Here is a 15,667-nt window from a genome sequence, read left to right on the forward strand (position 1 = left end):
CCTCAGCCTCTCCTCATAAATCATGTGCCCCAGCCCCCTAATAATTTTCATTGCCCTCCGCTGAACTCTCTCCAATTTGTCCACATCTTTTCTGTAGTGGGGGGCCCAAAACTGGACACAGTACTCCAGATGTGACCTTACCACTGCCAAATAGAGGGGAATAATCATTTCCCTTGATCTGCTGGCAACACTCCTACTAATGCAGCCCAATATGCGATTAACCTTCCTGGCAACAAAGGCACACTGTTGACTCATATCCAGCTTCTCATCCACTGTAATCCCCAGGTCATTTTGTGCAGAACTGCTGCCTAGCCACTCAGCCCCCAGCCTGTAGCAATGCATGGGATTCTTCCGTCCTAAGTGCAGGACTCCGCACTTGTCCTTGTTGAACCTAATCAGATTTCTTTTGGCCCAATCCTCCAATTTGTCTAGGTCACTCGGGACCCAATCCCTATGCTCCAGCGCTTGGATTCTTTACATGCTTTCACAGAGGGAAGAGCACATGTTCCACGATTTCATAGGAGAGTTTTACAGCTATTTTGAGTCAGGGAACTATGCTAGCGGGTGCTTTCCCTGTGTGGATTTGACAGGTGGATCAACATAGATGCACATTGGGCCCTTCTGAGGGTGCTGAGGGCTGTGACTCTCCTTGTTTCCACCTGCCACTAGGAAGAGGGACTTTTGCATTTGGCAGCTGGATGTTAGTGACCAAACTCACCAGCCTGTCAGGCACTCAAGCACCCTCCTCTGAGCTACAGCAGCCCTGACAGTTGCCAATAGAGACACCCTAACCCCTGAGTTCCTCCTATGTGTCCCCCTCTGGGGTCTAGCCCCAATCACCAAATACTCAGAGAAATCCCAGATCCTCTCTGCCCGAAGCAATGGTACATCCCAGGTTACCAGTTTTACTATAGACCACTGCTCCTGTATCACACACAGCACTTGAGTACAGCTATTGAACAAATGGAAATTTATTTAACAAGGGATAGAGATTTAAACAGAAACAAATGTGAGTGATGGAAACCAACTGTTACCGAAAAACAAAATCACAAAAGGCAACCTACATTTTTAATAGTTACCTTTCCCTATCTAAGTAGATTCTCACCTCACATTTCAGTCTATTGCAGTGATTGCTAGTCCTAGGAGCCATGGCCCTGCCTTTCCTGAAGTACCACTGGTCATTAGAGATCTCCTTGGTGAATGGACCCAGAGTGTTTTTCTCCACCCTGTTTTAAACTGAATCAGTCTTTTGTCTTTATTCACAGAAAGGACCATCTCCTCATTGTCATATCATCCTTTTCACATCACAGGGTTTCTATCTATAGTTTGTCTTTGATAGTTTTCTGTTGGCTTTTCTGGGTTGGTGCAAAGGTTGACAATGGAGCAATACATCGCATAACTAGCTAGCAAGGGAGGAATGGCAATTCCCTCCCACTGGAATGGACCCATGATTGGAGCGACTCACTTTCATGACAATACCATATGGGCATAATTTTCCATGTACTTACATTACTCCTTCAGTATGACTCATACAGACCTCTCTCAGCGATTAGGAGTATCAATAATTTACAAGTTTTCATTAGAGATCTCAGTGCTATGCTTCCTGGATAAATATAATAAAATCTGTGTATTTAGGTGTGGCGAGTTTGTCAGGTCTGATAAAGAAGTTGCTTGTGAACAACAGTGACCCCTTTGCCAATTGGCACCAATGAGTTTTTGTCACACATGCACTGAGCTATACAGTCACACCCTGATATAACACAAAGGCCAGCACAAAAATAGAGAAAGGAACAATAAGATACTAAAATGGCAATGGTTCAAACTCTCCATTTCACTCAGTCTTTGATTTGATGGGTACTAAGAGCTGTAGCTACAGTTGAGGAACCAAGCGATCGGACAGCTGGCTCAGCCCTCTGTACTAGTAACTTTCTCAAATGCAGGGAGATGAGTCAAAATTGGAATTGATGTCATGACTTGCTTCCCATAAGGGATCAATCTGTCTAAGGCTAGGTCTAACACTTCAAACACTGGAAGTATTCTTCTGACAACCTAACACTGTCTACACTGGGGCTCAGGTCACATTAACTACTTCTCTCAGTGGAATGGATTTTTCACACCCCTGAGAGATGTGGCTATGTCAACATAGCTTTTCAGCGTAGACCAGCTTTTAGATGGCTTTTTGATGTGAAAAGCAATGGACTTCAGCCTTTTCCTTGATACTGATGGTTGACGACTGCAGCTTTCATACCTTCTGGACACATGCTATGACAGATGTCATGCCTTTCCTTTGCAAATTAGAGAAGCGGGGAAGTCAGTGACTCTTACAGTCTAAGTGGGTAATACTTATACAACTTGTCTCCTTGAGTAGTTTTCACTGGGCCAATATTCTCTTATACATTTTCTCACACACATTCTCCCACCCCAACCTTTGGAGTGAGGTTTTCTACCAGAACACCTTATACTACAGGGGGTAAATTAAATCAAATTATCTTTTCAAGATTAGCCATCATGTCCTGTATGACTAACAAAACAAAAAACAAGATAATCTGAATTATTTTGGAAAACTGAAAGTTATCACACGAGTGTCTTATTCTTTAACCAATAACTTTCACCTATAATTTCATTTTCACCAGTAACACTAACATATTCAAAGATCACAAATTCTTGTCATATATATTAGTTTTCGTTTAATCCCCTTTGCCAACAACTGAACCTTGGCTCAAGTTGTGGTTTGTCCCAACGTAGGTCCCAACCACTTCTGTGAGTTCATATATTTTTAGTTCTTCTGCCATGTGTGTTGGTGGAAGGGGTCTCCTATGTGGGAATGTTTGCATCATGAGGAAAAATACCTCTCTTTTCACACTTTTTAATCTTTCAAAGTAGGAGGAGGTAGAGGAGAAGTGATGTAAATGCATAAAACACAAGAGGAAACTAAAGACATTGATCAGTATTACTATATTGCTCAGGGGTGTGAAAAATCCACACAGTTTAGCAAAATAGTTACACAGCCCTAACCCCCTGTGTAGATAGTGTTACATCAGCAGGAGAGCGTCTCCTGCCAACATAGCCACCACCGCTTGTGGGGGCTGGACTAAAAGTCCGATGGACGAGATCTCTCCCATTGGCTGAGAGCATCTGTAATAACAGTGCTACAGCAGCACAGCTACATTGGTGCAGCTGCGCCAACATCAGCTTTATTGTGTAGCCAGAGTGTCAGACACAAAAACATAGAATCAGGACTCAACATGCATGTATCCGGAAGTCTGAAATTGAAGCCTGACACATCCATTGCCTCATTGGTTACCATCATTTCTACAGGCTGAAAGTCCTTATTACCCAGTCAGGTTGGGATCCATGGGGAAGGAATGTCCTATGAAGCACTCTCTCTTTTCATCCAAATGGTGAAGGATGATTGTTCTCAGTCTAACCCTGGCAAATTTTGGAACTGTAATCAGTGACACTAGTAAGTGGAGTTGTACAAACAATTTTCCTTGGGTCATTGGTCACCATAGCTTCCTTTACTGAGGTGGAAACCAAGAACTGGGTGTGGACTCTTTCAACCCTAGTTCTTTCCAAATCCTTGGTCTTGGTTAGGGTAAATTTACACTTCTCTGAAGTAGAATCCTTTACAAAACCACTCCAAATCTCAGCAGTGTTGGTAAGAAATGGCTTCCAAAAACATGCCCAGTTTTAATTTAATTTGGTGGCACAGTTCCAGGCAAGGGCCTGGATACAGGTATGGATCAGAGCCTCTTTTAGTTACCAGAGCTGGAGTTTCTATTCAAAAATAGCTATTTTTGCAGCTATTTTAGATTTCCAACACTAATTTCATTTTATGCACATTTTTAGCACCTACAAAGGATAAATTCAACAAAACCCCCACTTCTATTTCCTCAACATCTGCGTCATGAAGGGCAGCATCTCCCATACCATAGGATTAGCTAGGAGAGATCTTCTGTGGGGCCTGGGTTACAAATGCATTGGGAATGAAATACATGGGCATTTTGCCTAGTTCAAAATCACTTACCGTGGAATTCTCTCCCTAGATCATCTGAGACAATATTGACTTCAACACTGTGATCATATGCACTTCCTTTAGTTAGTTGGGTTCTGTTGTTGTTCACCATTTCCAAGTGGAGATTTTAAATCACTACCTGTTCATGCTCTCTGTATGTGTGTATATATATCTCCTCAATATATGTTCCACTCTATATGCATCCGAAGAAGTGGGCTGTAGCCCACGAAAGCTTATGCTGTAATAAATTTGTTAGTCTCTAAGGTGCCACAAGTACTCCTGTTCTTTTTGTGGATACAGACTAACACGGCTGCTACTCTGAAACCTGCTGTTTCTTTGTTAGCATGTCCAATAAATTGGAGAGTTCTCTCCTGTTTACAGAACTGCACTTGAACTTTCTCCATGTCATCGTGGAGGGATGGGGAAAAAGCAAAGCTGAAGTGAGAAATGATGACTTTAGCAAATAGTCATTTCTCTTAAATTCTCCGATAAATCCGAGCTACATCCTGTCAAACTGAACTAATATCCAATTGGGTGACCAAACAGCCTTCAGAAAAGATAGAATCCCACATCACAGAGAGACAGAATACATGACAATGAAAGTGTCAAGTGAAATTCCAGAGCAGGTTACATCTGATTATTCAGAATCAGAACAAGAGATTCTCCCATCACATTTTCCTCTGATCCATTCAAACATACTTCACTCAGCACTGACTATTGAGACAGTGCTGAGTGATGTTATTTATAAAATGTTTAGAATCCTAGCATCCGCATGAGGGGGAAAACAGCCACCTTGCAGAATGGCTTTACCAAAAATGGAACCTGGGATTTAAATGCCAAATGATCACACTGTGTTTGGGATCCATTTGAATTCCCCTTCCAGGTCTTTGACACTTTCATCTCCAGTCATAGCGACTCTGATATAGGATTAAAGAAGTCAAAGCATCATCTCCAAGCACAGACAATGGAGAATGCTTCATCACATGACACTTTCAGAAGTGGATGGATGGAATGTGATGAAGATACATTTTGTCTGAACCAGGCAGAGTTTAACAGAGATTCCCTCTTTCCACATCACTCCAGAACTGAGTCACCCCATCTCCTTCCAGTGTCACAGAGGCTGAAATGACACTTTTTTTCTGCCTCTGCTCCTCTTCATTTACATATAATTTGAAAAGTTCCCAATATAACTGCTCTTCAGCACAACCCAGAGCAACGTGAGAACAATTGGCAATGATACAATCTGTATCATTGGTAACTAACAATAACTTTGCAATAGGAGGAATGGTATAAATGTGATGCTCCCTGCTTCCTGATAGGAAGGGCACACAAATTACTCATGGGACAAGAGAAAAGACAAATAGGTCCACCTCAAAAGAGGGCGAACTGCAAAAGGCAAAAATGGGCCACTCATCTTGGCAAGCTGAGGAATAAGTGGGCTGCAAACAGTTCTAACAGCTTTAAAAGTTACTAAGTGGGAATCAGGAAAATTATTAAAGAAAAAAAGTATCGATAGCCCTAGAGGTTTTTATGGTGTTGATCTCCCTTGCAGATTCTCTGATGCCTAACATGGGCTGAGTGCCAAGAGTAGGTATTCCCACACTCACTGCATTCGTAGGGCCTCTCTCCTGTGTGGATTCTCTGATGTTCAGAAAGTGTTGATCTTTGAGTGAAGCTTTTCCCACACTCACTGCATTCGTATGGCCTCTCCCCTGTGTGGATCCTCTGATGGTGAAAGAGGCCTGATCTGTGAGTAAAGGTTTTCCCACACTCACTGCATTTGTAGGGTCTCTTCCCTGTGTGGATTCTCTGATGTTCAAAAAGGCCTGATCTTTGAGTGAAGCTTTTCCCACACTCACTGCATTCGTAGGGCCTCTCCCCTGTGTGGATTCTCTGATGTTCAAAAAGGCCTGATCTTTGAGTGAAGCTTTTCCCACACTCACTGCATTTGTAGGGCCTCTCCCCTGTGTGGATTCTCTGATGTTGAAAAAGGGATGATGTTTGAGTGAAGCTTTTCCCACACTCACTGCATTTGTAGGGCCTCTCCTCTGTGTGGATTCTCTGATGTTCAGAAAGGGCTGATCTTTGAGTGAAGCTTTTCCCACACTCACTGCATTCGTAGGGCCTCTCCCCTGTGTGGATTCTCTGATGGTGAAAAAGGCCTGATCTGTGAGTAAAGGTTTTCCCACACTCACTGCATTCGTAGGGCCTCTCCTCTGTGTGGATTCTCTGATGTTCAGAAAGGGCTGATCTTTGAGTGAAGCTTTTCCCACACTCACTGCATTCGTAGGGCCTCTCTCCTGTGTGGATTCTCTGATGTGTAAAAAGGGCTGATCTTTGAGTGAAGCTTTTCCCACACTCACTGCATTCATAGGGCCTCTCCCCTCTGTGGATTCTCTGATGTTCAGAAAGGGCTGATCTTTGAGTGAAGCTTTTCCCACACTCACTGCATTCGAAGGGCCTCTCTCCTGTGTGGATTCTCTGATGTTGAAAAAGGCCTGATCTTTGAGTGAACCTTTTTCCACACTCACTGCATTCATAGGGCCTCTGACCTGTGTGGATTCTCTGATGATCAGAAAGGCCCGATCTGAGAGTGAAGTTTTTCCCACACTCAGTGCATGTATTTTTCCTCTTTCCCCTGAGGACTTCCTGCTGTGTTGTGGTTTCCTTTAGGTCCTTGTGAGTTCCCCGACAGGAAATAAATTTACCCACTTTCTCCCCCGGCTGGTTTCCCTGCTCTCTTTCTGGTCTGTGCTGAATCTCACAGGATTTTCCCTGCTCATGACTCCTGGACACATTCCTTTTCAATCTTTCCGATAAATCTCTGTGTTTATCCACTTGCTCAACATTTTCCTGATGAGAATTCTGCTTCTCTTTCTCACATACCATTGCATCACCTGCTGTGATAGAGACAGAAACCTCAAACAGGGATGGAAAGGGGAAGACCAAACCAAAAGAAGTGCTGGAGAGAGGTCAAATACAAATCAGGAACTGGACTCCCCCAAACTCTTCCCCAAAAGGAGAGACGAGAGGATCAATTCAGCCTTCACATCGCATCCAAATTCGCAGGGGGGAGGGAGGAGGCTACTACCTGCTGTCTGCTAAGACCTACAGGAAGCCATGAGATATTTACCCTGAGGATATAACCCCTGCTAGGGACAATAATGAACTGAGAGACCTCCCAAGGGCTTTGTAGGGCATAACAGATGTTTCCTTCTGGCGCTTACAGATTCTGAGTTGTTTAATGTTTCCTCACCTGCGCAGGCAGCTCTCAGAAGCACTTCTTTCTCAGAACTCTGGAGGTCTGGGACCCATGGCTCTTCCCCTTGTTCCAGCTGGGAGATCACTTGAGGTTGGGAAACTTGAAACCCTGCTCAGATGAAAGAAAACAAAGGAGTTCAGTTGATTTCATAAGACTTGGTCATAAAAAACATTTTATTAATTTAACTTCAGTGCTTAGTGTGACCTGGTGTGCCTGGGGCAGTCCTCACTGAAATTGCCAAGGTCAGGGCAGGCTGGAAAAGGGAGAGCAGATAACCACCAGTTTTGGGAGTAACACTGAAGTTAAACTCACCGACCAGTCACAAACTGTGCTTCTGATCCCCCACACTGGTTATCGAGAAGCTGAAAAAAGAAATCACACAGCCCCCTTTATTGCACTCCAGTTCTCTGACTCCCAATCAGCACCTAGGTTCAGTAGAGTGAGAGGTTATTTAAAAACTCTGCTCACAAACAAAATGTTCTTCTGACCTCAAAGGGTCAACCACAGTACCAGGTCACCATAGGTTTGGATTTTTCCCAAAATACCATGCTGCCAGCCAATCCTTTAGCATCTAAACTAAAGATTTAAACAAAAGAAAGACAGAAAGAAGTTAAATGGGAAAGCAGTCAGATACATTCTGAAATCTATATATCAGGTTTTTAGCAGTATTGGTGAATGGCTGGCTTGAAAGTCCATCTGGAACACATCCAAAGCTTGGATGCGTCATTCAATCCTTTGTTCAAGGCTTCAGTTTGTAGAGAAGTTGCTCCAGAGGTAGGAAGAGGGATTGAAGACAAGATGGAGATGATGCAGCTGCCCTTTATATTCCTTTTGCCATGTGGTTTGTACTTGCTGTGTCCCAAACATAAGCTTCACAGCACATGGCATGGAAAAGCCTTGGAGTTCTCAGTACACAGACATACCCCTGCATGTCTTGCTGACTCAATAGGTGTATCCCCTTAGTTCTTTCCATGGGCTCATTGTACAGCTGATGACCCTTGATGGACCAGCGAACAGGCTAGGCAGTGCTGATGCCAATATGTCTGGGTGTGTCACCCAGAAACACTGCACAAGTCTGGAAATACTGATATACCCTACATATCTATAACTCACAATACAAAGGTGATACAAACATAGAAACAAAATTATCATACTTGGAAAATCATAACATTTTCACTGACATCTTACATGACATATCTAGCATGATTCGTTGCAATTTTATCATATTGGTATTAATAATAAAATAATAATGTAAAGTGTCTCACAATTCCATACAGTGTCACACTTAGTAAACCAGTGAATTCCCAGGACCAGCTCCCCAGGTCCTTGAAGATGCTGAACACTCTGCTTATGAGGGATTGAAATACGCACATATCTTCTGGGAACACACAGACAGACACTGTGTCAGTCTGTACCCCTATGTTCATTCTTCTAAAAAATTATGATCAATTTTGTACACGGTATGGCTTGTGAGGTATCATTTGAAAACACAATCTACTGAATATTATCCCCCTGTTAAAATATGTGTAGCAACACTGTATGTACAATTATGAGATTTTACTGTATGGTATTACTGAAAAAGTTACAATTCTGGGGAACACTCACAGACCAGTTCCTCAGAGACAGCAAGGCAAACAACTGGTCAAATAGCCATTCTCCGGCAGGGGGAAGGTGTGAAGAAGACATTTATATTCCATCACAGGGACCACTTGAAGCTCATATCTACAACAGACAGCCTATCACCATGACTCAGCTGAGAACTGAAGTTGTTTCTAGTACAAAGGACTAAAATATAAAAAGAGGTGAGGAAAATGCTTGAGACTCTCTCTCTCTCTCCCCTTTCCCTCTGCTCATGACAACTCCTGAAGAACTGAACTTGGGCGGCAGGGGTGGGTTAGGGGGATCCCTGGCTGAAAGAAAAGCAGGCCTCTCTCAGCATATGGTGAGAGAAACATTTGTTTTGAATCCATTTTAGCTTGTTAAGTTAGACGTTAGTTTGTGTTTTATCTTGCATTTCTTTTGTAAACAATTCTGACTTTTATGCCTTATTACCCTTAGTCACTTAAAATCTTTTTTTTTTCTGGTAGTTTACAATCTTGTTTTATTGTTTTATCTAACCAGTGTGTTTGGATTAAAGTGTGTTGGAAACTTCATTTGGATAACAAGGCGGGCGCATGTCATTTTCCACTGATGAAATGACACTTTAAATGAGCTTCCATTATTCAGTAGTGTGCTCGACAGTGCAAGATGCACATTTCTGGGGGAAGTATGGGACCAGAGAATTTTCTGGGGTTCTCCTGTGGTGTAATGTAATTCATGAATCGTTGACTAGCAGCATTCAATACTGTGTAGCTGGGAGCGAGTTACATGCTGGAGACTGTGTGTTAACTGCCCAGGAGTGGCTGTACTCACAGTAAAGCAGTGTAAAAGGCACCCCAGCTTGGGGAACTGAGGGGACACAGCTGTTCAACAGTCCAGATTGTACTGTGGTTAATGTCACAGACACTCAATTTCAAAGAGTCTCCTAAAACACAGAGAAAGTAAATCCATGTCTCAGAATTTGAAGACTCCAGACAGAGGGCAAGTCTCCCTGGCACTGCTTCTTGCTGACAGAGAGGTCCAGAGACAATGAGAGAGTCCTGGGGAAGCAGGGAAAAGTAAGCATGGACTGGTGAGGTTCAGTGGAGAAAGGGAACAGGAAGGGCAGGGATATCACTTAATGCAGGATCTCAGCAGTGCTGGATGTCAGGATAGCACATATTGCATCCCATTAGAAAACATAATCCCAACTATACATATAAAATGATGGGGTCTAAATTAGGTGTTTCCACTCAAGAGAGAGATCTTGGAGTCATTGTGGATAGTTCTCTGAAAAAATCCACTCAATGTGCAGAGGCAGTCAAAAAGCGAACAGAATGTTGAGAATCATTAAGAAAGGAATAGATAATAAGACAGAAGATATCATATTGCCTCTATATAAATCCATGGTATGCCCATATCTCAAATACTGCGTGCAGATGTGGTTGCCCCATCTCAAAAAAGATATATTGGACTTGGAAAAGGTTCAGGAAAGGGCAAAAAAAGTGATTAGGGGTATGGAACAGCTTCTGTATGAGGAGAGATAAAAAAGACTGGGACTTTTCAGCTTGGAAAAGAGATGAAGGGGGGATATGAGAGAGTTCTATAAAATCATGACTGATGTGGAGAAAGTAAATAAGGAAGTGTTATTTACTCCTTCTTATAAGAAAAGTGTGATTAATGTGCATAAGCCTTGTCAAGTAGTGTCAGGCTAAGCGCCATTAGGCCTCAACCTTCCGGAAGTTTTAAGAAGTGAGTACAGTTGAATTCTGCAAGCATAAGCATAATCTAGCTAGGAAGCTTTATAGACTAAAAAGGAAACTTTGTAAAGATAGATGCAGACTTGTGGTTACTATGCTCTGTGTAGTGAGGCGTGGCTCCCCTCCGCCTCCGGCAGGGTAGAGCAGCTTCCATCCCCAGCGTGGGCGGAGCTTCCGGGCCCGGGGACCGCCCCTCCGAGGTCACGGCCCCGACCCGGAAGTATAAAAACCCGCCACCAAAGCTCAGTAGGAGCCAGCCGGCCGGAGAGAGCAGACGTCCCGGACCGAGCTCCCGCCTGGGAGACACTGGCAGACCGCGAACCGCCTGCTAACGCCCCGCGCCGGTCTAGCCTCCCTCTCGCCAGGTACCCCGAGGAGGACTGGCCCAGCCTGCCCCGGACCCGTTACCCCGAGGAGGACTGGCCCAGCCTGCCCCGGACCCGGTACCCAGAAGAGGACTGGCCCAGCCTGCCCCGGACCAGCGGCCCCGAGGAGGACTCAAGTCTGCCCCGTGCCAGCTATCCCGAGGAGGAGCTACCGAACCAGCCCCCCAGCCCCGCCACCGAGGAGCCAATGCTGGTGGACTGGCCTGAACCCAGCCACACGGACGAGGTAGGCCCTGAGGGGGATCTTGGAAGTAGCCCGGGGGTAGCCGACCCCAGTCAGGCTACAGAGGCCTGTGAGCCCATGTCAGTGTGTTTCGGTCAGGACACCCCACTGACCGGCAGCGAGAGTCATCGCTGCTAGGGCCCCGGGCTGGGACGCAGTGGAGTGGGTGGGCCTGCGTCCCCCCCTGCCACCCCTACACACGGGTGGCAGGCTTCCCCCTCACCCAAGGCTCAGGTAGGAACCTGGGCCCCCTTTGCCTACTTGCCTGCTCAGCCCCAGCTCCAAAGGGGCTTGAGCTACTGCTGTGTGCCTAGCCCCTGCTACAGAGGGCCTAGGCTCCTTAAACTGCTGTTCGCCTAGCCCCTGCTACAGAGGGCCTAGGCTCCTTGAACTGGTGTGTGCCTAGCCCCTGCTACAGAGGGCCTAGGCTCCTTAAACTGCTGTTCGCCTAGCCCCTGCTACAGAGGGCCTAGGCTCCTTAAACTGCTGTTCGCCTAGCCCTGCTACAGAGGGCCTAGGCTCCTTTAACTGTTGTTTGCCTAGCCCCTGCTACAGAGGGCCTAGGCTCCTAGACTGCTGTTTGCCTAGCCCCTGCTACAGAGGGCCTAGGCTCCTTGAACTACTGTTTGCCTAGCCCCTGCTACAGAGGGCCTAGGCTCCTTGAACTGCTGTTTGCCCAGCCCCTGCTACAGAGGGCCTGGGCTCCTTTAACTGTTGTTTTTCCTCAGCCCCCACACCAGAGGGCCTGGGTCCTGAGCTAACCGGCTGTTGGTTTCGGCTACAGTGAGTCGGCGTGGCTCCCCTCCACCTCCGGCAGGGTAGAGCCCCGACTCACTCTATTACACTCTGCAACCAAATACCTCTTTAAGCTAACTCAAGCATTTTTGAGTCTAGCAAATTGACCGCAATTAGCCGCATAGAGAAGAGATGAGCTGAGCACAGGTGCACAGTTCATAAGATCAAGACAACTGCAAATACCACACTGAAACATTTGGCCACCTTCATTGGTTGACCTGTTTTGAAACACGGCCAGCAAATACCGTATAAATAAGGTGTAAAGACGCAATTGTGTGTGTGTGTTGACCTAAAAGAGATCACTCTTTGTCAGGCTCACATACACCCCTGAACCAAAGGGACTTGTGCTTCACCAAATATCTGGGCTTGGCCAGTGCAGGAAACGGTCGACTGAAGGTAAGAAGAACGCAGGGTAAGGTTTCAGAGTGAAGAGGTCTGGTTGTGCTCGAGCTAGTTAATCTTAAGTCTGTATTAATACTATAGTTTAATTATATTAGTAAATTGTTTAAGTTGTTTAAAAATAGTAGTAGTCAATAGTTAATCAATATATAATAACTGTATATGTTTTGTGCCTTGCTGGAAGCGGGTACAGCGCTGGTGAAGCTAGTAGTTTATAAACCATAATAGCTTTACAACTCGCTGTGCCTGTCTTCAGTCTAAGTTACCATCAAGTTTATCATAAAGTCAATAAAAGTTTATAAGTTGTTATATAAGGTTATAGGTAGGTTAAGGTTAGTAAAATATAGTTAATCAATGTATTAGTATTGCATATGAATTTGTGTTGGTTGGGGATGGTTACAGTACACGTGAAGTCACTAGGCACATTCTGTCTGTGTTTCCTTTGTAGTCATAAGTCAAAACCTTACTTGAGGAATAACAGTGGTCTACAATTCTTGAGAAGTCGTCTGCTTCAGAGATAAAGCAGCAGCTTTAAAACAAACAAAAGGAAGTAATTCTTCACAGAACACACAGTCAACTTGTGGAACTCTTTGCCAAAGGATGCTGTGAAGGCCAAGACTATAACAGGGTTCAAAAAAAGAGCATGATAAACTCATGAAGGATAGGTACATCAATTGCTGTGGAAGCAGAAAAAGAACTGTCAGAAAAGAACTGCAATGCATGACAGTTTGTTAGCAAGAGTCAGGCTAACTGTAGCCCTGATAACGCGAAATTTGTAGAAGCAAGGATTGTGTAAGGCGGGTGAAAAAGAACTGTGTAAGAAGTTATTGTGACCTTGTATAAAATAAGGTGTAGAAGACCTTGTGTAAATAAGGTATAGGAAATACTGTATGTTGGCAAGAGTCAAAACAATTAAAAAATAAAATATCAAGATGGCTTATGTATAAACAAAATGCAGCTGTCCCTCATTATTTCTGTAATGAAAGGTATAAATGCTTGTTGTAATTAGGTATCAGAGAGAGAGACCTGCTTGGCTCTCTCCCTCTGCACAATTGTGAAAATAAATAAAGCTTCTGACTTGCTGTACCCAAACAAAAGAGTGAGAACTCAGTTTTTCTCCGACAATTTGGGGGCTCGTCCGGGATGGCAACGCCCTCAGAGGCACCGGCAGTTACTACAAATCGTTCCCCTTCGAACCCCATGGCGCCACAATAAAGGTAAAAAACCTTTTAAAATCTCTATTGGGGTGTCGAAGAAGGACTGTCCGTGGGGCCGTCTGTCCCTGTTGGGCTCACGCCATCTGAACTTATTAACTGTGCAGCAAGGTCAAATGCTAAGCAGCGTAAAAAAATTGTTTGCCGCCCCCTGTATGCATACGCAAGGTGCATAGAATTGCACCTGTGTTAAAAAGTTGTTACTGCCTCAGCAAAAGGGGTTTTTACCGCCTCATAGTCCAAACAAAGGGGTTGTTTACCGCCTCAAAAGGAGTTTTTTACCGCCTCAAGTAATGCATCGAGGTACTTAAAAATAGTACCTAAGGTACTTTAAAATAGTACCTAAAGTAAGGCCTTGGTGTGTGTGTGTGTGTGTGTGTATACACCAATGTAAATTAAGTGTTACCAAAAAACGCCCAAAGTACTCTGCGAAGTCTTTTGGCTCGTAACCAAAACTACTCTAACGCAAGCCCGGTAACTAAAAAATCTTTTAGGAGATCCGACCCACGGTACGCTAACTCGGCCTGGCATCGTCCAGCGAGGAGGCTGCCTGGGTCTAAAAGTGTGTAAACCCATCTTCCCTCCCCTTTTCCTCTCCGTGTAAGCCACTAACAGTCAAACCATCTCACTAAATGCAACAAAATAAGCGGCGCCGTCTCTCTAAAATTAGCCGACGCTCTTTGCTAAAAAAAGGTGTAGAAGGTCATGGCTATCCTCGTTAGTCTCTCCTGTGTAAGTACCCTGTAAAAAAAAATCCTTAGTTTATATGCCGCTAGCGCGGACAGGGCATCCTCCTCCCTGTGTGTGTAATTAAAAAATGGGTGGGAAACAGTCTAAGAATTCCCTCTCACCCCCTAAGGGTACCCCAGCTTATTTTATGTACGTACATTATGGTCCATCAACCTGCAAGTATTTAAAAAATTAAAATCATTACACGCGTAAAAATTCATCTAAACAATGCCCACTAAAAGGTACCTTCAATCTAAATAAAATCATACATCTCAAAAAAGTTTTGAATCACCAAAAAAAAAAGCCTCTGACACACAATAAAAGCAATTTGTCTATTAAAAAAAAAAACAAGTTAATTTAAAATTCAGCTTGGTCCAAAAATAAAAAAAAAGTTAATCTGCGTTCAAGGTCAAAAATCAATGCAAACCAAGCTAAGTACAAAAAAAAACTGCTTTCGGCCCCAGCTGACTGTAAAAAAATATACACAGTCAAACCAAAGGCAATACAAGTTACAGTGCTAAAATTACATTTGCAAAGCTTAACTGTCCAGTAAAATCCAACAGTCTGCCTTTGCGACCCTAAAGCCGGCGTGGTTTAAAAACGCTAAAAAAGCCACAGGCAGCCGGCCTAAACTAAAATCACTAAAAAAACGCCCCAAAAAACTTCAAAATGTAAAAAACTGCCCTCCCAAAAAAAAAAAGCAAGTTAAAAATTGCACAGCACCTTCTCTCAACGTTATACACAAACGTAGCCAGTCTAAACATACATATGTACGTATAAAAGTATGCCTACTCTCAGCCGCAATAAGTCTAAAAACCAAAAAGGAATTTAGCATTCCTCTCTCCACCCCGGATAATCAAAAAAAATATCAGGTAAATCTACCCCAGTCATAGCAGGACTGAGCAATAAAAAAGTTAAAGTAATAAAAAAAGTTGTGTACTTAATAACTAAAATTAAGCAATTAAAAACATAAATCATAAACCAAGCAGCAACTCAAACCTATGCCCAGGGCAAGTTGCAAGCCTTAAAACAAAACTTCCAAGCAAAAAAAAAAGCACTAGCTAAGCAAGTACCGGTCCTTCAAAAACTTGTCAAAATTTAACCATTTGTGTTTGCATATGCTGTAACAGCAGTGTGTTTGCCACAAAAAAAATTAAATAGTTAAACGCCAATGGGCCATGCGTTTTGCCCAAGTGGCAAGCCTCACAAAAAAAAACTCAAGTAGCCTTGTAAATAAAAATGTTTAAAAAAAAAAAAAACCAAAAAGGGTGGGGGCTAGTTAAAAAGCCCACCCTCCTATCTAAAT

The 15,667-nt window shown here is 43.8% G+C and overlaps 1 pseudogene; it reads right to left on the reverse strand.

Annotated features, from left to right (window-relative positions):
* Window positions 1-15,667, reverse strand: part of LOC135889523 (zinc finger protein 883-like) — a 109,218-nt pseudogene that overhangs the window by 69,405 nt on the left and 24,146 nt on the right.

Source organism: Emys orbicularis, chromosome 15 (assembly GCF_028017835.1).
Source record: "Emys orbicularis isolate rEmyOrb1 chromosome 15, rEmyOrb1.hap1, whole genome shotgun sequence".
In the NCBI taxonomy this organism is placed as follows: Eukaryota; Metazoa; Chordata; order Testudines; family Emydidae; genus Emys; species Emys orbicularis.